This window comes from Euprymna scolopes, chromosome 45 (assembly GCF_053919585.1).
Source record: "Euprymna scolopes isolate OS-2025 chromosome 45, ASM5391958v1, whole genome shotgun sequence".
Taxonomy (NCBI): domain Eukaryota; kingdom Metazoa; phylum Mollusca; class Cephalopoda; order Sepiida; family Sepiolidae; genus Euprymna; species Euprymna scolopes.
The window spans coordinates 27,505,867-27,526,455 of record NC_136526.1 but is presented as its reverse complement, the minus strand read 5'-3'; the positions used below and the strand labels follow the sequence as shown (position 1 = coordinate 27,526,455).

The following is a 20,589-nucleotide window of genomic DNA, read 5'->3' as shown; positions in this document are numbered from 1 at the left end:
TTTAAAATCGTTAAATACAATTTAGGCGCGCAGTGCAATTGATTGTTTCGGCGCGTTAAAAAAATGAAAAATGACACCCACGCAAATTCCGGCGTGACCTTTATATACCAAAGGTGCGTACGTAGTTGAAAGCACCCCATGTGATGTCTTCCATCCAATGGAATTCCTCCTAGGACACATTTTAAAACTTATTTTCTAGAGCTCGTTTGGAGCCGATCAAATCAAATATAAACATGTACAAACACAAAATCTATCTCTTTAGTCTCTTAGCCTTTCGAGCATTCTTTCGTCTCTTTAAACTCTTCTGACTCATTCAACGCTTTCTCATATGGACTTACCACGTGTGCAAACATCAATTATTTCATTTCCACTGCTCCACGCATTAATACTCTCTTTTAACAGACGAACATTAATATTGTTTCTGTCACATATTTGAACATTCAAAGAACACAAAAAAGAGACTCTCCATCTTTCATATGAACTCAAAAAAAGGAACTCTGAAATATTGAGAACTATGTTTTAACTTGTTATTATTTGTTATTTCTATTCCGGAAATAAACCTCCGTTTGTGTTGCATATAAGATTTCTTATTTTTATTTTTATTATTTGTGGAGGAAGTCAGTTCCCAAAAAAAGGCCAGGCAACCCCCACAAATCCATATTAAATAGAGAAATAGTCAACTATCTCAGCAGGAATAACCTTCTTAGTGACACACAATATGGTTTCCGCTCTGCAAGATCTACCGCAGACGTGCTGACGGTTATATCCCACAGGATTAGTGAATCTCTTGACAAAGGTCTAGGGCAATTGCTCTTGACATATCAAAGGCCTTCGACAAGGTATGGCATAAGGGTCTACTTCACAAGATTTCCAGCTACGGTATAACTGGAAATGTTTTCTCAATCATTAAATCATTTCTCTCCGATAGGTTCATAAGAGTAGTGGTAGATGGACAAAAATCGGAAGCCTGCAATATAAATCCTGGAGTCCCTCAGGGGTCAATCCTGGGCCCAACTCTCTTCCTGATCTACATCAATGACCTCCCTAAACACATACTTAAATCATTCGTTGACATCTATGCTGATGATACTACCATCTACGGCAACACATCAAAGGCTGTAAATGACAAAGTTCTCTCGGATTCTCTCTCCTGTGATCTCGAGCACGTGTTTCAGTGGGGGAAGATGTGGCTGGTTACCTTTAATGCATCCAAAACCAAACTCCTATCCTTACATTATCAACGCTCTGATCCCCAGCTGGCATCAATTGTGATGGATGGCTCTCGTCTGAGTGAGGCCTCGTGTTTTGACAAGCTTCTGGGTTTGACGTTTACTCCTGATCTGAAATGGAACACGTACATCAAGTCTGTTGCCAAAGTCGCTGGAAAGATGGTGGGATCCTTCTACCGCTCCAGAAGATATCTCACTACTGATGCAATTCTCTATCTATATAAAAGCCAAGTACGTCCAAGGATGGAATACTGTTGCCATATCTGGGCAGGAGCGGCCAAAAACAGCCCATCATGCCTTGACAAATACAAAAGTACAAAATAGACTTCGTGGCTTAGTGGGGGATGCCCTTTTCTCTACCCTGCAACCTCTCTCCCACAGAAGAGACGTTGTGAGCCTATCCTTGTTTTATCGTTATTTTCATGGCAGGTGCTCGTCTGAACTCCAATCTCTAGTCCCCCCTCGCCAATCTTTCACGAAAAACACCCGTCTAGCTGAATCCACTGTGAAAAATTTCCCCCACTCTATATCTGTGCCTAAATCAAAATGCGGATTCCATGAACAAAGCTTCTTTCTTAGAACTGCACGCCTGTGGAACTCTGTCCCGTCTGTCTGCTTCCCTCCGGACTACAACTTGGATGTCTTCAAGTCCAATGTTAACAAATTCCTAATGAACCGCCCCCTTAATTAAACACTTCATCAAATCTCCACACTAACGTAATGTACTTGCAATAACCCTTATCCCTGAGTGGCTTCCGGGCCTTGATAAGTGGTGATCAATGTGTAAAAAAAAAATTTAAAAAAAAAGAATTTAACCATGGCCTCCTTGCATCCCCAAGAAATAACTTCTGTGACGGTAAGTGAACTTCAACAGATTGAGTTTTCACTGCTGCCTCTCCATGATAAAGTTGAAATTAAGAAAAGAGGCCGTTCAACACCTGATATTCAAATATCTCAGCCAGGCATTAGCAACAACGAAGTGTATATTATTAGCTTTAATTCTGACTGGTACCAATGGAAAAGTTGGCTTTGCGACTGAACTAAAAAAGGCATTGTTCTGCTTTCCTTGTTTGTTGTTTGGGGGGTGATGTAACATGGACAAAAGATGGTTTCAGAACTATTAGCAAAATGAAAGATAGAACTGAAAAGCATGAGAAGTCAAAGAAGCACGTTGACAATGTAGTTTCCCTATCAATTTTGGGGACCGTAAATATTAAAGAAAAACTTAGTGAGGCCTACAGACTTTCAATCAATCATCATAACATGAATGTTAAGAAGAACCGTGAAATTTTATCTAAAATAATAGATTGTATTTTCTTTTGTGGGAACTTTGAAACTCCCTTACGAGGACATGATGAAAAAGATGATTCAGTAAATCCAGGTGTATTTAGAGGATTAGTAAATTTTGCATATAAATTAGATCCAGATTTAAAGAATCACTTAGAAACCAGTAGTGTCTTCAAAGGTGTTTCCAAGACCATTCAGAATGACATTCTTGACTGTCTTTTACAAATATATCGTGATGAAATAAGGGCAGAAATTAGCAAAGCTTCCTTTGTAGCTGTCATGGCTGACGATACAACAGATGTGTCTGAACATACACAAATGATCATTGTTTTACGGTACGTCTTGGATGAAAAAATACTTGAACGCTTTTGGGGATTCTTTATTCCAGAAAACCAAACCGCTGATGGAATATCAAAATGTATTCTACAACAATTGGATATAATCCTTCAAGGGAATTGCCAAAAACTGATAGCTCAGACATTTGATAGTGCAAATGTCATGAAAGGCAAAAAAGCTGGTGTTCAGGCGAAAATAAAAGCAGTTTATAGTAATGCACATTTCACTCACTGTTATGCGCATCAACATAATTTAATAATGAGGAATGCAGCAAGCATTACACGAAATGCTAGAATATTTATCTCTAACATTTTGGCTCTTCCGACTTTCTTTTCTAGATCACCACAGCGTCTTTCCATTCTCAAGAAGCATCTGGATGTAAGCATTCCACGTCCATCCGCCACAAGGTGGAACTTTAACATACGGACCATAAATAGAGTTCATGAAAATGTTCAAGCATTAAAAAAATGTCTCACTGAAATTCAGTCAACATCATATGTAGATGAAACCGTTGCAGAAGCGACAGGAATTCTGAAATATTTGAGCGATGAAAATTTCATATTTTGGTTAGAGCTATTTCATACAAATTATGTCTCATGTTGAAATTATTTATAATCAAATGCAATCTCGGGAAATTAGCATATATAAAGTCAATGAATACATAGCAAATTTCAAAACTGCTATTTTAGAGATAAGAAACTCCAAATACTGTGAAAATCCTTCACAAACACTCAAGGCCGAAGCTAAAGAACTGTGTGACTATATATCTGTTGATATAACGGACAGATATTCTTCAACTAAACATTTAATACTTGCTAAATTGTTTAACAAGAAAAGCTTTGCTAGTTTTAAGAAAGAACTACCTACAGACGAGATATCCTTGACAACTGAAGCATATCCCATGATTGACAAACAAAAGCTTGAAACTGAGTTAGAAATATTTTATAGTAGGTCAGACATCCATGAGTATTGCAAAGTAATTGATCTCCTGAAATTTATTTTGGAAATCACAAAACTCATAAAAATTATCTTGACAATTCCCATGACTACATCAGAGGCAGAGCGTTGTTTTTCAACTCTGAAAAGAATAAAAACTTTTCTAAGGAGCACCATGGGTTGCGAAAGACTAAATGCACTTGCAGTGCTTTCAATTGAAAAAAAGTTCTTCAGCAATCATTCAGAAATTAAGGAGAAAATTATCAATCTTTTCTCACAAATTAAAACAAGAAGAATGGAATTTACTTTCAAATAAATATAAGTAAGCTATTCCAAATATTTACATCTATTTAGAATTCCTTTAAGTTATTGTATTTTTATACGTGTGCATACGTATAAATTATGTATATTTTTTATGTTTGTTTTATTTTTACACAATATTAAAACAATACGCATTTTTTTTTAAACAGCACCCCCACTAATCTTAGGCACGAGCCGCCACTGCATGCGACACAAAAAAGGGTGATGTCACTTTTTATTTGGACTGCCATCAACAAAGATATACACGACTGGACACAAAATTGTATTCCTTGCCAGAAGTCCAAGGCTTATCGGCACATTCAAAACCATCCTGCCTGCAACCACAGTCACTTTTAACGTCTCTGAGTAATTTTGCTTGACAACTTCTACAAGGTCAGGGTACGCACATAAGGCGTCCAATTTGCTGCCTACATCCAGTGATATATTGGCAGCATTTTTATTCTTCTTCGGCATATTGACGTTCCGTCTAGTGAGGGGTCCGTCTAGTGAAGAGGTCCGTCTAGTGAGGGGTCCGTCTAGTGAGGGGGGGGTATGTAGTTACCAGCTAAATCAAGTCACTCATCATATAATCAGAAAAATCTATTCAGAATTTATTCGTGTCAGGTACAATTTGATTTTGCCACCGGTTGCTCACACAAATCTGTCGGTGCATACAGAGACGCAGCTCACAGCTGTAATACGTCCCTTTTACACACAAATCCATGGAACTATATTTTTGTCTATTTGCGTAGATAATGAATGCGTTGGAACATTCAAGAAAGCCCGCATATAAGGGACAGCATGCAAAAAACAAAACCAGTCTGGACAATATTTCTACAAGTCACCATTTTCGCCACCTGTGATTGTTGCTAGCGTCAGACTCCATCCAAGGATGTTAAAACTGCATCCAGTAACGATCCCATGCTTTCCGAGGTTGAGGTGTACGTTGTAAAAATTTACCACTATTTTGAATTCATAATAAATCCATTAAAACACTAATTTTTAAAGTTTCACAATAAAAATTGTAATAAAAAATTAAAAAAAAAAAAACGAAAATCATATTTTAAGGTTTACGGTCGGAGGTTTCAACGACTGAAACGTTGTACCACTAAAATCCCAATATGAGAATAATTGTCTGAACAATCAAAACAATACGAACATTGTTAAGGTTATTTCATTAAAAAAAAAAAAAAAAAGCAATAAATCCGCCAATAATTCAATATGTTATCATAAAAGTTATTTTGATGCGAAAAATATACAAACAAATATGAACTTTACGTAAGAAACTGATGGACTTCTTTCCACAAGGAACCAGATCAAATCTTACACCGATCGGTGTGACGAAGCCTCCTTCTATTTTTAGCATTTCTTTCTTTGTCTCATTTGATTGGAGCTGGATATTTGTTATGAATTGAACAAAGAAGAAATTATGAAGATTAGATGAATTTTCTCGTTTAAAATTCTTTATCTTGAGGTAAGTCGAAAAAGATTAGCAAAACCTGAATTACAAACAAACACAATATTTTTTTTAGAATTACATTTTTTTTTTTTTTGTTTGACTGTGAAACATTAAACAATAAATATTTGAGATAATTAAATCATTTTAAAAAGTTAAAATTACCTTTGCTGGTACTTCTGCAGTTTAAGAACCGTTCTATTTTTAAAATATCTTTTTTGTGTATCGTTTATTATTATTATTGTTATTATTATTATTATTATTATTAAATTATTGGTAAATGTGTAGTTTAACGGCGTAAATTATTTGGCAGACAAAAACTTATAAAAACTATTTCTTTTTATATAAAAACACATTATTAAACAGCAATAAAACCAGGAAAAAAATTCCATTTTTATGTTTTTTTTTTGTTTTTTTTTCATAATTTTTATTAAACTAAAATGTACGACAATTTAGCCTTTCTAAAGTTTGCTTTTTTAGGCCCTTTCATGAACTATGTTTTTGGCCGCCATATATTTTGTAATGAAAGAGCGTAAAAAAGGTAAAATTTGACCTTAAAAAGGCCAATCCGCCAAATCTTAGAAAGACCAAATTTTAAAATCAATATGGCAGTCTCGAATGTCGTACATTTAATCTAATAAAAATGATGAAAAAAAAATATATGAAAATGGATTTTTTTCTGGTTTTATTGCAGCCTTAGGGTTTAATAGTGTGTTTTATATAAAAATTAATAGCTTTTATAATTTTTTGTCTGTCAAATAATTTACGCCACTAAACTACACATTTACCAAATTATTAAATGAAAGTACAAAATAGTCAACAAAGTTCCCTCCCGATGTTAAAAATGATTTTCTAAATAATAAACTTATTTTAGCACGTTCCATAAACTGCAGAAGTACTAACTTGTTAATAAAAAAATCGACCTGTTCAAATTTTAGAATAAGATTTATTGACCCGAGTTTCATACTAAAAGACAATGATATTTCTAATTGAGAATAAACCAAAAATTCAAATAAACAAATAAAAAATATCTAACAAACAACAGTAAATGATGAATATTTAATGCAGTTCTTACTTGAAATTGACACTTATGGTGTCAATTTCAAGTAAAGAAAATACAGAAAAGTCTATACAATGTATGTAGTCATTATAGAACGAAGATATTGGAAAAAAAAATTAATTTTCCCTTAAAATCCAATGACTGCTCAGTCGAGAAAAGGAAGCAATGTGCACCTATCTTAAGTTGCGGAAGAATTGCCTCTCTTCCGCGATGTGACAGTCTGTTAACACTCTCTAGCCAGCAAAGCTGAGGTAATCAAAGAGTAGCTTTCTGGCACCAGCCACAAATGCATCTAAAAAAAGAACTTAAACCATTGGAGAGAATCTCCTTTTAAATAACCAAAAGGTCATGTGATTAACTGTCACCTGACCTGGGAAAAAAAAACTTTAAAAAGGCAGAGAAGGTAAGGCAATCTCTTTTGGTTAGTAAGCAAGGTAAATGCACACTGCTCTCCCTCTCTTGAGCAATCATTAATCCCCCCATTTTTTTTTTCACACATTCCCCAGGAAAGAAAAATAAAATAAAATGCAGGAAAACAAAAAATATAAGGCATGCACTTACTCGAGGAAGTTAACCTGTTAGTATAATTTTTTGGTTATTTTTTTTTGTTTGTTGGTTACTAATTATTCAGGGAGGAGGCTAGGTCTGCCTCACCGCCGTCTCTGGGGTGCACAACTTGGACAATACCATTTCTGTCTGGCAGAAGGTGGAGACTCGATTCCCACACACTGAAAGTGACACCAGTCATCACATCCATCGCAACAAATCATGTCCTGATCACCTTATGGAGAACCGCATATAGGACCAAGCCAAATTAGTTCATTGGCAGGTGTTGATTGAGGAGAAATAGCATTAATCCCATCCTCAGGCCTATCAACAGATGCCGGTATGGATCCATCTTGATCCATTTAAGGATAATTCAAGAGGGAATAGGTTTTTTAACGGGTGGATACACACTGCATCTCTCCCCTCTTTTACCCTTGCTGACCTGACTACCCCATCCTCTCCGTAAAACATCTCCAAAATGATCCCAAGAACCCAAAACGGTCTAGGTTTATGTGGACTCCTCACAAATACCACATCCCCAACCTTTAATCTGTTTTGGAAGGGCACTCTAGAACGCCCCTAGGGTTTCTCTCAGAGGCTCAACAGGTAATCATTATACCATAGAGTGCAGAAATTCTCCAGCCACTAGTCCCGAACCTGCATGGTCCTGAGCAGCCTTTCTTGACTGGGTGGGAGGTGGTAGGCAAAATCCTCATCGTTCAGATCTAAAAGCAACCCAGGACTCTTATTAGGCCGCAAAAACATGTTAGGAGTTACTCCCTCTAACTCTGTATCTGTAGATTCTCGATAAGTCAGAGGGCGGTTATTGATAGCTCTTTGGATATCCGATATGATGGTAAGTAAAGAGAAATAATCCATCTCACCTCTAGCAACCACCTTGTAAAGACAATTCTTAATTGTCTGGATACTCCTCTCCCAAACACCTCCCACCCAAGGTGAGTAAAGTGAAATGGGGCAGAACTTGATAGAACAGGAGCCAAACTTCTGTTGATAATCATGGTTTAGTACCAACCTTTTAAACAATCAACTGCCTCCTAGGAAAGTTTTAGCATTATCACTGTAAATGGTAGACGAAATGCCATACAGGTTCGTGAACTGCACCAATGCCTGCAGAAAGGTCAGTACACTCATGTCAGGTATCACTTCGATGTGTATAGCTCTGACACTGAGACACGTGAAGATCAGTAGATACATTTTCACCTTCTTACCCCCTTGCCTAACCCATGCTTGAAGGGAACTTCCAGTTCAATACAGGATGCAGGCAAGTTAGCTACATTGGGTGGCAAGACTTGTTTGGCATTATACCTTCAGCACAGAGCGCACAAAGTCAGGATCGTCTTCACTGCCTGTCTGCCTTTTGGCACCCAGTACCCATAACGCCTCAGTTCCACTAAAGTGGACGCAATCCCTAAGTGCTGGCACCTAGCATGCGCATCCATTATGATAAGCTTGGTAATCGGGTGATTCTTTGCCAACAGAATAGGGTGTTTAACCTCCCTGCTAAAGTAGAGAGACCTACCAATTCTGCCACCTGACCTGATTAGACCTTCATCATCAATAAACAAATCAAGGTCTCGCACCAACTCAGGTATCGTTTTTAGATAGGTATCTTCCTTTATTCATAACACATCAAAGGATGATCTATGTATCCTGAAACACAAACAGAACAAATAGTGTTAGAAGTGCAGCACTACTAGACATATCTAGTGCGTATCTATCTATCTCCCTTCCCCCCACAAGTTTTTGGGGTAACCACAAAGCTTAATTGAATAAATACAACAAAAGTCTCCAACTGAACACCAACCAAGTCCGTGGTTAACACACATCGGACTAGAGTGGTCATTGGGGTAGACTGCCCTCACACTCACAGCATTATTCTGGCTGGTCCGAATCTAACCATATCATGATCACTTGTCACAACGCGGCTTTCGCCGTGTGGAATGTTCCATTTCACTGCGTCCCGCCGTGTTATGTGGTAGTAGACGTGCCAGGGCACGAGGCAGCTTCTTCTCAGGCATGGGAGGCGTTCCATGGGGAGTAAGAACCGGAGCTGGTTCCACGCCAGCACAGGGTAGAGGGATGCTGTCATGCTCAGACGGGTTGTGGGATGCTGGCTGCGTCTGTGATGGCTGTTGCATGGGTTCCATGGGTGTTGGGGGTGGAGGCTCCGAAGATGGGCCTATAGTGTCAGGGTGCTGATCGGAAGGTGATGGAGATGTGGTGACAATTGGCCAAGGTTCCAAAGACTTGGTGGGAAGGCCCTTATTGGATTGTGTAGTGGACTTTCGGAGTTACCTCTCATGAAAGAGGAGAACTATTTATGGCACAATGGGAGATTCCATTGTGCACACATGGGCCAGTCTATTCTTTGGATTGTGATTGGCTGAATCACCTGATTGGATATGCTTGTACATAAATACAAGCCCTCAGTCCAGCTCAATCTGGTGTCTGTCTTGTGCATAAGCTGGACCCTTGGTAAGTGTTGCTGCTATTATTATTATTGTTGTTGTTGTTGTCTATTATTGACTAACCCAGTTCTTTCGATTATTCTACATCTCCCCTCTCCCCCCCCACGAGTAGGCTGGGTTGTATGAGAGGTGTATCTCTCTTTTAGGCCTAGTTTGTTGTGTGGTAGTAACCTAGAAAGAGCTCGGAGAATCCTTGATCGAAAGCGTGGGGATATATGTGTGGTTTGTTGTTGGGGTTTGGTTGCTGTGTATGTGCTACAGGGAGACAGTGGGAGATGCAAGAATGTAGTATCGCTTGAGGGAATTGTTGGTTCTAGTGCTGCACTTGGTATTGGGGTTGGTGCAGGCTTGAGTTCGCATTTTCTGAGGAAACGGCGGTTCCTAAGTGTGATCCTTCCGGATCCGTTAACCCTGATTCGGTATTGTCGATCTGGTAGGGAACTGATGATTTTGCCCGTTGTGTTCCATCTGCGATTGACTGGATTTTGGATGGCTACGGTGTCACCAGCTTGTAACGGTGGAAGGTTGTGGGTATATTTATTGTATCGTTCTACTATTTTTGCATTGTGGTGGTGGAGCATTTCCTCGCGGTGTTGTGCCGCTGACACCCATTCAGGATGAGGCTTGTAGAGGATTGGCTGTGAAGGGATGGAGTCACGTAGTCGACGGTGAAGTAATAATTGAGCCGGTGATGGGCCAATGCTTTGGATTGGGGTATTCTGATACTGCAAGATGACCCGGGCAACACTGTCATTGTCCAAGGAATCCTGGGGGCCTGTGTTTCCTTTCACAATCCTCTTTGCAGTTTTTACTGCGAGCTCTGCCCTGCCATTGGATTGGGGATACGCAACAGAAGATAATCTGTGCCTAACACACCATGTTTTCAGAAATTCTTGAAACGTGCTGGAAGTGAAAGGTGGGCCACCATCGGTGCTGAGTTCTTCTGGGGCACCATATGTTTGGAACAGTTGTCAGCATATGGACATCAATTTGGTTGTAGTAGTGTGACCTGATTCTAGGCGGTATAAAATTAGCCAACAAGTTAGCCTATCTGCGCAGGCAAGGTATGTGTGATCTCCAATATAAAAAATATCCATGACGATTTGCTGGAATGGCCACTCTGGGGATCGTGTTAGAATGATAGGCTTCCTTGGTTGACTAGGTGCGATGGTTGAGCATACCATGCAATTTGCCCTAATACTGCGGATTGATGCATCCATCCCTGGCCAGTACACCGATTCGTTGGCATGTGCTTTCATGCCGACTACTTCTTGGTGTGCAGAATGCAGGCAGTGTAGGACCTTTTTTCGTTGTGTTTTGGGGATGACGATCCTTCGATCCAACAATACTAGACCATTGTCAGTACTAAGGCGGTGCCTCACCTCCCAATACTCACGGACTTCGGGCGCAGTGAGATTACGTGTTTTTGGCAAGCCTTGCTGTATTGTGTCTATTAATTTGTTATATTGTTGATCGCCACAACCTGCTGAACGAATTAGGTCTGGTGATATCATGGCTATATTACTGCTGTCTGCAAATGTTGCTATTAAGGCTGTTGACTCTGTTATGTTGCTTATGTTGTTCGACTCCAGTATATCCGTTTGAGAGGGTTTTGTTGGAAATACATTGAGGAGGGCTTGCACCATCGCCACTGGGTGGCGGGAGACTGCATCAGGGCCTCTGTGCCACTTCCCGGGGCAATGCTGTATGGTAAATCTATATCTCAGGGTCTTTTCCTTTAGTCTAAAGAGCCGGGGGTTTTGGATCTTGCTCAGATCACGATCGCCAAATATCCCCTTCAGAGGTTCATGGTCTGTGACCACTATGATGTTTGGAGAACCCATGACGAACATACGGCATTTCTCCAATGCCCATGCTATTGCTGCTGCCTCACCCTCTATTGGTGCGTATCTGCGTTCAGCATCTGTGCAAAATCTGCTGCCGGCATATATCAGATGCCAACCTTCGGAACAGCAGATTGGGGCTTTTTCCATGGTACATTGGCAATGTTTTTGTAGGAGCAGGAAGCCCATTCCTTCTTTGCTCCAATCTGGAGCAAGGCAAGTTGCTCTGTCTTTGTCAAATGTTGCTACCCCCTTCTGGACTAGGTGAATTATAACTCGCTTGGAATCTTTGAATGCGTCTTCAAGGTTTTGATTCCAAGCAAATTTGGAGTTTTGTTTGACGAGGTCCCGAAAAGGCACCATAACTGGACCCAGTGAATATGCCCAGGCTACTTGGTTGACAAGCCCAAACCATTATCTGGCATCAGTAATTGTCCTTGGGACTGGAAAATCCTGTATCGCTTGTATCATGGACTCAGAAGGGGTCACTCCTGAAGAAGTTATCTGGAGGCCTCCAAATTGTACGACATCCTGACAGAATTGGAATTTGTCGGTGTTGAGCACAATTCCATTCTTAGCACATTGGAGAAGGAAATCGAAGGTATGATAAAAGGCTCCCTCAATGCTAGAGTCATATAGCAGGGTATCGTCTACTATCTTTACTTTGCGTGGGATATCTTTTATTATCTCATCATATCTGCGAGTGTAAGCATCCCCAGATGCGACATATCCTTGAGGCATCCTAAGATACATGTATCTTCCCCACTCAGTTATGAAGGTGGTTAATGGTTGAGATTCTTTGTCTAAGAGAATCGAGTGGTATCCATCAACAGCGTCTAGGACTGTTTTCTTTGTTCTAGGTGGCACTTGCAGTGCCAACTGGAATGGCAACCCAGTATGGTGGGTTTCTCGCTTGCATTGAGAGTTAAGGTGTTGGTAATCTATTGTTCTCCGTGGATTACCATTCTTTTTGGCAGTTATTACCATAGTACTGCACCAATCAGTAGGCATACCCACGGGTACTGGAGCTATGATACCTTTTTCTACATCCTTCCAAAGGGCTTGTCTTACTGGTTCCTTGAAGTGGAAGGGTACAGGAATTGGGTTATGCCTGGCTTTAGGGATTGCTCCCTCTTTGAGGTGAATGTGGGCAGCTGGGCCGGACATGGCTGGAAATATCCCATCTTTGTTGAATGTCGTTTTGGCAAACTTTTCTAGGAGCCAGCTCTATGTTATCTTCTGTTGCGGGAAAAGGGAGGTTTTTGGGGCGATTTGGCAATTGATCTACACACTTTTTAGACTCGGTGTCTACCTCTTCATGTTCGTCTGCTAAAGGGTTTGGAAAATGTTTGTGGAATATTCCCACATCGATGCAGGCTGCTCTGCTGAGATAAAGCCGTTGTATGCCCTTGCATATGTAGAGGACTTGTTTAGTTGTTTTCCCTCTGACCACAAACTCAACTGGTAGCCAACCCTGACACATGAGTGTGAAACCTCCAACTGTTCGTATGATCTTTCTTGATTGGACAAGACTAATCTCTGTGAGGCCTATTTTGATTAAATGCTTTGGTCCCCCAAGACAAATGGCGGCACCACTGTCGGGAAAAACCTTTAGCGTTGTACCACGACTCCTAGGGATATTGACAGCTTGTCTGGGATCTGGTTTTGGTGAGAATGGGATTACTGATGCATTTATTTCAGTTAACAGATCACCTTCTGTAGTCATAATGGTGCCCCTCATTTGATCGAATGTGATATGGGCCATGAGTGTATTCATGGGAGCTTCTTGGTCTTCAAAACTTTTTATCACTGCCGGGCGATATTTCTTTGTCCGGCACACTGCTGAGAAATGGTTAAGTTTCCCACAAGTGTTGCACATTTGATTCCATGCCGGACATGTTAAATGGTGGGCACTTGTCCTTGGAGTACCGTGTTGGTGACTACCGCAACCTATGCAGGTTTGACGGGGTTCTTTCTCAGCAATGTTATCGTTGTGAGTAGCAGTAGAGCTAGTGCGAATATTGCCTTTGCTAGTCCGTACAGCACTGTTTTTGTTTTTGCCTGCGATATATTGACATCCGGACTGTAGCTATGTCTGAGGTATCAGTCATTGCGGTTTGGTCCCGTAGTGCAGACTCAAATGCCTCAGCATGACAAATATTTTGGTTGAGAGTTCTTAGCAACCCGGCTTTTGCCTGTAGATCGGTCTGAAGCGTATCATTCGATATCCCTTTGATAAATTGGTCCTTGATGTAAATGTCGGACAGGTCGTGATCGCAGTTGGGGCATGAGAAATTACAGTCTATGGCCGTGGACCTAAGACGAACAAGGTATTGTTGGATGGGTTCATCTTCATGCTGTGATATAGATGCAAATGTCATCCAATGGACCATGGGATTTGATTTTTGAGTTACCAATGCTTCTGTCATCTCTAGCAGCTTGTCTGGGTTGGTGGTGAAGAACTTAGGGTACGTATTTATGATTGTGTTTTGGACGGATTCATCAGCGCAACTATATAACTGGATATTGGCCTGAGAAGTTGGCATGTCCGTTATTCTGGTGAATACTTCCCAATCAATCCGAAATTTTCTGAATTGTTGAGGGGTCATTTCGAGATGAAGTTGGGGAGGCCTGGCAGCTGGTGCCTTAGCATAGGTGGTCTGGGTAGCGAGCTCCTTGGCTTGTCGAAGGATAGACAGAGCTTCTCCCATTGTTGTGATTCCCAATTCTCTTAGCATGGCTCGATCCATTACATGAAGGTTTTCTTTCCTCAGTTTTTCCTTCACAAAAGTTGCAGCGTAGCTCTTGGCGGAATCGGCAGCAATGCCTGCTTTGAGGAAATAGTCTTTCCAATCTTCTGTCTCGAATCCTGTTCGTAGCGCCATATTGGATTGTGTAGTGGACTTTCGGTCAGCGTTCAAGTTGTGGATAACTTGACAAAGACTAAAGTTACCTCTCATGAAAGAGGAGAACTATTTATGGCACAATGGGAGATTCCATTGTGCACACATGGGCCAGTCTATTCTTTGGATTGTGATTGGCTGAATCACCTGATTGGATATGCTTGTACATAAATACAAGCCCTCAGTCCAGCTCAATCTGGTGTCTGTCTTGTGCATAAGCTGGACCCTTGGTAAGTGTTGCTGCTATTAATATTATTATTATTATTGTTGTTGTGTGTTATTTACTACAGTTCTTTTGATTATTCTACAGCCCTGACCTTGGGCAGGGGCATTATGGGGTTGTACCCGTAGAGGTGTCTGCCTCTGCAGAAATGGTATGAATTTTCGTAGATGCTGTCTATTGCGTAGGGTCACGCGACCGGATCCATCCACCCGGACCACATACTGGTGGAATTGCCGTACTTCCACAACAACTCCTGTTCGCTCCCAGCGCTTTGGGTGGTTGCCTACAAGATTCTGTAGGTACACATGGTCCCCAACATGTAGAGGTGGTAGGAGTCTGGTGTGAGCATCCCACTTTTCATGTTCTCTGGAGTGCCTGCGAGCTAGGGCCCTTTCACGGGATGTCATGGTTCCTTGCCATGTGTTGTGTGGACAGTACCTCCCAAGTGGGAATGGGATAGCGTCTCTGATTGGTCGGCCAAAGAGTACCAGTGCAAGTGAGGCTTTGGTCTCAGGGTCGATGGAATTCCTGTATGTAATCATGGCTCTCTGGAATCTGTCAGTGTCCAGAGAACCACCAGGCCCAGTGTTGTTCATTAACATGCGCTTGACGGTTTTCACTGCAATTTCCACCCTATTGTTTGCATGGGGGTTGGCAACACTGGAAACCCTGTGGTTCACCTCCCATGCAGCTAAGAAAGCCCGTGTCTCGCCAGCCGTAAATTGGGGGCCCCCATCAGATGTGATTTCTTTTGGGATACCAAAAGTGACAAATATTTCGCACAGATGTTTGATGAGCCCCGCTGCTCCGGATTGTGACTTATAAGAAATCGGCCAGTTGGAATATCTGTCCACCACAACCACATAGTCCATGTTGAGATAGTGGAAGTAGTCGCAGGCAATGCGCTGGAAGGGATAATCTAGGGGAATTATATCAGCAGGCGGCTGCAGAGGGTTGGATTTAGCTACCAAATTACAATGACCACATCTGTTGCGGACCAGTCCAATGTCTGTGGATATATTGGGCCAAAATACAGAGTCAGCAGCATGGGCCGTCATGACGCCTATTCCTTGATGGGCAGCATGAAGGGCATTCAGGATGCTCTGACGCAGTGATGCAGGTATAACAATCCGCTCTCCCATCAATATGACACCATCAACACTGTATAGGCTGTAACTGTATCTAAAATATGGGCGCAGTTCCATGGTCAAATCCTGGGAATTGTCTGGGAAGCCTTCCTGAATTGCGTTCATGAGCTGTTGTAACATAGAATCAGAGGATGTGGCTTCACGAACCATATCCCATGTAACTACATCAGTGACTGAGTTCAGAGCAGCACAAGCGCTGGATGACATGCTCGCCTCATCAGCCAGTTCCTCAATGTCAGCCGGGAGACAATCTGGAGTGACCTCTGGTGGCTCACTTGGTAGTTGCAGCTGGTTTGCTGCTGAAGTCTGGTAATGGGATGCTGCATCGGCTCCCTTGTTCTTATGACCTGGGATGTGAATGAGTGTGGACCGGTATGGCAGGGTCTTCTCCTTTAAGTTTAGCAAGCGGCGGTTTGCAATGTTGGTGAGAGGTTGGTCGTTTAAGACTCTTATCAATGGTTTGTGGTCTGTCGTCACAATAAGGTCCTCACACCCAAGGATGTAGTAATGAGTCTGATGCAATGCATACACAACTGCGAGTGCTTCCCCTTCGATTGGAGCATACCTACTCTCTGCCGGAGACGTGAAGCGACTACCGACGAGGCACAGCTTCCATCCATGTGGGCAGCAAGTAGACAGCTTGACCGGGCACTCACAGTACTTCTGCTTCAACAAGAAGCCAATACCATTCACAGACCAGTCCGTAGAGAGGCAGGTTGGACGGGCAAGATCGAAAAGGCGTACTCCATCCTTCATTTCATTGATAATGGCTTCCTTAGACAGTTTGAATGCCAAGTCGAGTTCGTCAGTCCAGATAAATCTGTTGGAGGGCTTGAGTAGGTGATGAAAGGGTTTCATCTGGCTGGCCATGGAAAAGGCATATGCTCCCTGATTCACCAAGCCAAACCATGCCCTGGCGCTTGAGATGTCCGTTGGCGTAGGGAAACTCTGGACAGAATCTATGAACTTGGAGGATGGGCAGATGTTGGTGGGTGTAATCGTGAGCCCACCCCAGTCTACTGTCTCCTGAGCGAACTGAAGCTTCTAGGGGTTCAAGGTGACCCCGTTGCGGTACAGAAGGTCACACCATTTACACAGTTGGAAGAAGGACTCTCTTATGGAGATCACCTATTTTAGCATGTCATCCACAATCTTTATCTTGTCTGGGAAGTCAGCAATGATGGCATCGAATCGCTGATTGTATCCATCACCGCTAGCCAAGAATCCTTGAGGGGCGACTCTGTATCTGTAACGTCCCCAAGGTGTTATGAAAGTGGTCAGATGACGATCATCTGGGTGGATTGACACAGAGTGGTATCCATTCCATGCGTCTATCGCAGTTTTTAGGGTATGTTGTGAGACCTGCTTGGCAAGATGGAACGGGCTCTGAACATGGTGTGTTTGCCTAACGGAATGTCGATTTAAGTGTTGCAGGTCCACTGTGCGTCGAGGGGACCCATCCACCTTGGCTGCCACCACCATTCGTGAGCACCATGTCACAGGAGTGTTTGGGCCAACATTCTCAAGCACACCCAGGCGCACGTCTCTTTCCAAATCATGAAGCACCTGTTCTTGCCAATGAAGAGGCACAATCACAGGCTTGTGCACAGCATGGGGGCGGGCCTCTGGGTCAACATAAAGTCGCAATGGCTCCTCCGGCATCATACGCATGTTATGATGTTATTATGTGTTATGAATGAAGGAAGATACCTATCTATGATCTATGCATCATCGTTGCTGCCGTCAGGAGAAGGCATGTGACCTTAGTTCTCGCAAGATTCGAGAAATTTCACTGATTTTCTTTCTCTATCTGCTGGCTCTTCCATGAGTCATGGCGTCCTTTTTCACGGATTTGCTTTAACAAGAAAACCGCAATGTGTTGACTGATGCATAGCTCATAGACAAGTATCTTTCTTTATTCATAACACATCAAAGGATGATCTATGCATCCTGAAACACAAACAGAACAAATACAGTGTTAGAAGTGCAGCACTACTAGACATATCTAGTGCGTATCTATCTAGTCTTGCCCGAGGGATCTAGAAAAACATCTAGTTCCTCAGCATATACCTGGCGTTGCATCATCTGCATAAGCAAAATAGTTGCCAGTTTTTCACTGTCAACTTCTAACCGATGCAAGCGATTGATAAATTTCAGGACTTAAGAGTTTATTAAATGAAGAGAACCTTTCCAGGGGCAGAACAGTAGATGTTTCCTCTCCATGGAGGATCTTTTTTTTTTCTTTTTTTTTACACAGTGGTCACCACTTATCAAGGCCCGGAAGCCACTCAGGGATAAGGGTTATTGCAAGTACATTACGTTAGTGTGGAGATTTGATGAAGTGTTTACTTAAGTAGATGGTTCATTAGGAATTTGTTAATGTTGGACTTGAAGACATCCAAGTTGTAGTCAGGTGGGAAGCAGGCAGACGAAACAGAGTTCCACAGGCATGCAGTTCTAAGAAAGAAGCTTTGTTCATGGAATCCACGTTTTGATTTAGGCACAGATAAAGAGTGGGGGAAATTTTTCACAGTGAATTCAGCATTCCAAGATCCACGAGCTATACCTTGGCTGCGTTTGTTGAGGCCTGCCAAGTCTTGAGTAGCCTTTGGAGTGGTACCACCACTCAACCAACCTAGACTATAGCACCAGAACTGGAAGCAGGTTTTGAACCTTTCCAGCGTCATTCCCCTAGTGATCAATTCAGCGAGGTTCTCTGCCGTTGGAATATACCAAAATGAGTGATACAAGCTGAGAATGGCTTCTAATTCAACATTCATCTGCCTATTTCGGCCAAACAAGTTCTTGCTCGCGATGGTCCCTGAGATAAGCCAAGAGTGGATCACTTGAGAATCTGTGGCCACATGAATCTCAGAGGGAGTGAATCCTCCAAATTTTTTTAAAATCGTAGGCAGGCACATCATGGCCAGGAACGCAACGATGAGCTCCAGAGTAGGAAGTGTTTTCTTTTTCAAAGGAGCCACCCTAGCTTTGGCAAATACAAAACAAGATCGACACTTCTGAACCACATATGCCGCGAACCCATAGGCTTCCGGGGAGGCGTCACAAAATAGGAAGAGTTCGCCAGGTTCACTTTCACTGAGTGCCTTACGGGGAAAGGAAATGGTCCCCAATCCAGAGAGATCTGAAGAAAGTTTCTTCCATAAGGAAAAAAATTCAGGTGGAACCAACGCATCCCACCCTAATCCTTTCTCCTAAAGCTTGCTTAGCAGGATACGGCCTCGCAATGAAATGGGCAAGCACAAAGGATCATAGACTCTGGTGGTTTCCCCAAGAATTTGTCTCTTAGTAGAAGCATCAGGGTTGCACTTAACCGCAGCCAATCGAAGGGTGTCGGAGAGAGGACAGTACCAATAACCAAGTACCTTTTCCCAACCACTGCCATGAACACTCAGTGTACCATGCTCCTCCATCTTGCTTCGAATTCCTACATGGTCAGAATTGCAAGACTGTAGTTCAAAGCCTCCTTGATGTAACCGCTCCCGAGAGAGAATGGATAATCCACATAGCTCCTCTGGACTATCACTAGACATGATGAGATTATCTACATAAAAGCGATTTTCCATCATAAATCTGCAGTTATCCATGGGAAACTGCACAGCATGATACTGGAGAACATAATTTAAGATAAAAGGACTGGAAGCAAATCCAAAAATGATTGTGTTGTACCTAAAACAATGTAGTCATTTGCCATCCTTCAAAAAAAAAGCAGAACCTGTTCTTATCTGATTCCAGCTTCAGGCCTTCTTGATGTCTGCCAACACAACATGATTATTGGAGCGGAAAGTGAGTAGCAAATCCAATAGGTCACTTGTTAAGTTTACTCCCTGGTAAGTAGCTTCATTCAAAGATGGAGAGTCCCCAACCTTGAGGCTACAGTTGAATACTGGCCAAATTTTTATCGTCGTAATCGGGTCCAATTTCACAACTGGTCTATGCGGAATCCAAATAAATTCGTTAAATCTCTGAAGAGGCACAAAAATCTCCTCTATTATACCCTCCCGTTCTTGCTGCTGAAAAACCTGCAGATAGTCCTGGTAAAGCTGTTTCCTCTCCAGGTTTCACGCTGCATGTTCTAATATGCATAAGGCGACAGCATGGTCAGGGGGGACACGCGATATTTTATCTTCCTCCCAGGGCAATTGGACGTAATACTTGTTATCTTTAAACAGGATGGATTGTTGGAAGAGCGTAATCTTCCGCTCATCATAATCTGTTAATCCTTGTTCTCTTATTCCTAGCGACTCCACCCTGAACATTTTCTCTAACCCCCTTTGCACGTGACTGTCGGGGAAAAATCACTAAGTGGATCCTCATACATGCTCTGTGACTCCAGCACGAAACAAAGGTGAGAGGGGTTGACTTCAGCCGTTGATGCTAGAACAGAATTGAATGCAAGGCTCTCTGGGTTCGCATCCAGAGAATGGTCCAAATCAAGAAACTGCTTCACCTCACCAAAGGGAACCAGTCCTGTTGGAGTAATAAAGGCTTGTCCATACAAACAAGGAACCAGTTGGAGAGTTCCCAAGCTTTGAATAAAATCCAATCCAATTATTCCATTAATTGGAATGAATCTACCTGCTAGGGGGCAGTTATAACGTTGGAACCCATCTAAAAGAGTGTCCAACTCCTCAATGTGTACAGATATATCCAGGTTCTCCTGTACTATTACAGGAAGAGAATGTGGAGAATAAGATCCAACACTAACCTCCAATTTTACTTCCCTAAAGCGCCTATTACAGTCTCCAAGTATGGTAGTCAATTTGAGTTCGCAATTCAGGGACCAAGGTGTTCTACCACCTTACCCAACA

The 20,589-nt window shown here is 42.1% G+C and overlaps 1 protein-coding gene across 2 annotated transcripts in view; it reads left to right on the top strand.

The window, feature by feature from the left end:
- Window positions 1-4,731: 4,731 nt before the first annotated feature.
- Window positions 4,732-20,589, top strand: part of LOC145269303 (uncharacterized) — a 61,374-nt gene continuing 45,516 nt past the window's right edge. For both annotated transcript variants that reach the window (XM_080124999.1, XM_080125000.1), the window contains exon 1: window positions 4,732-5,562. The gene's annotated coding sequence lies outside the window, so the exon portion shown is untranslated. The remainder of the gene's footprint in view (window positions 5,563-20,589) is intronic.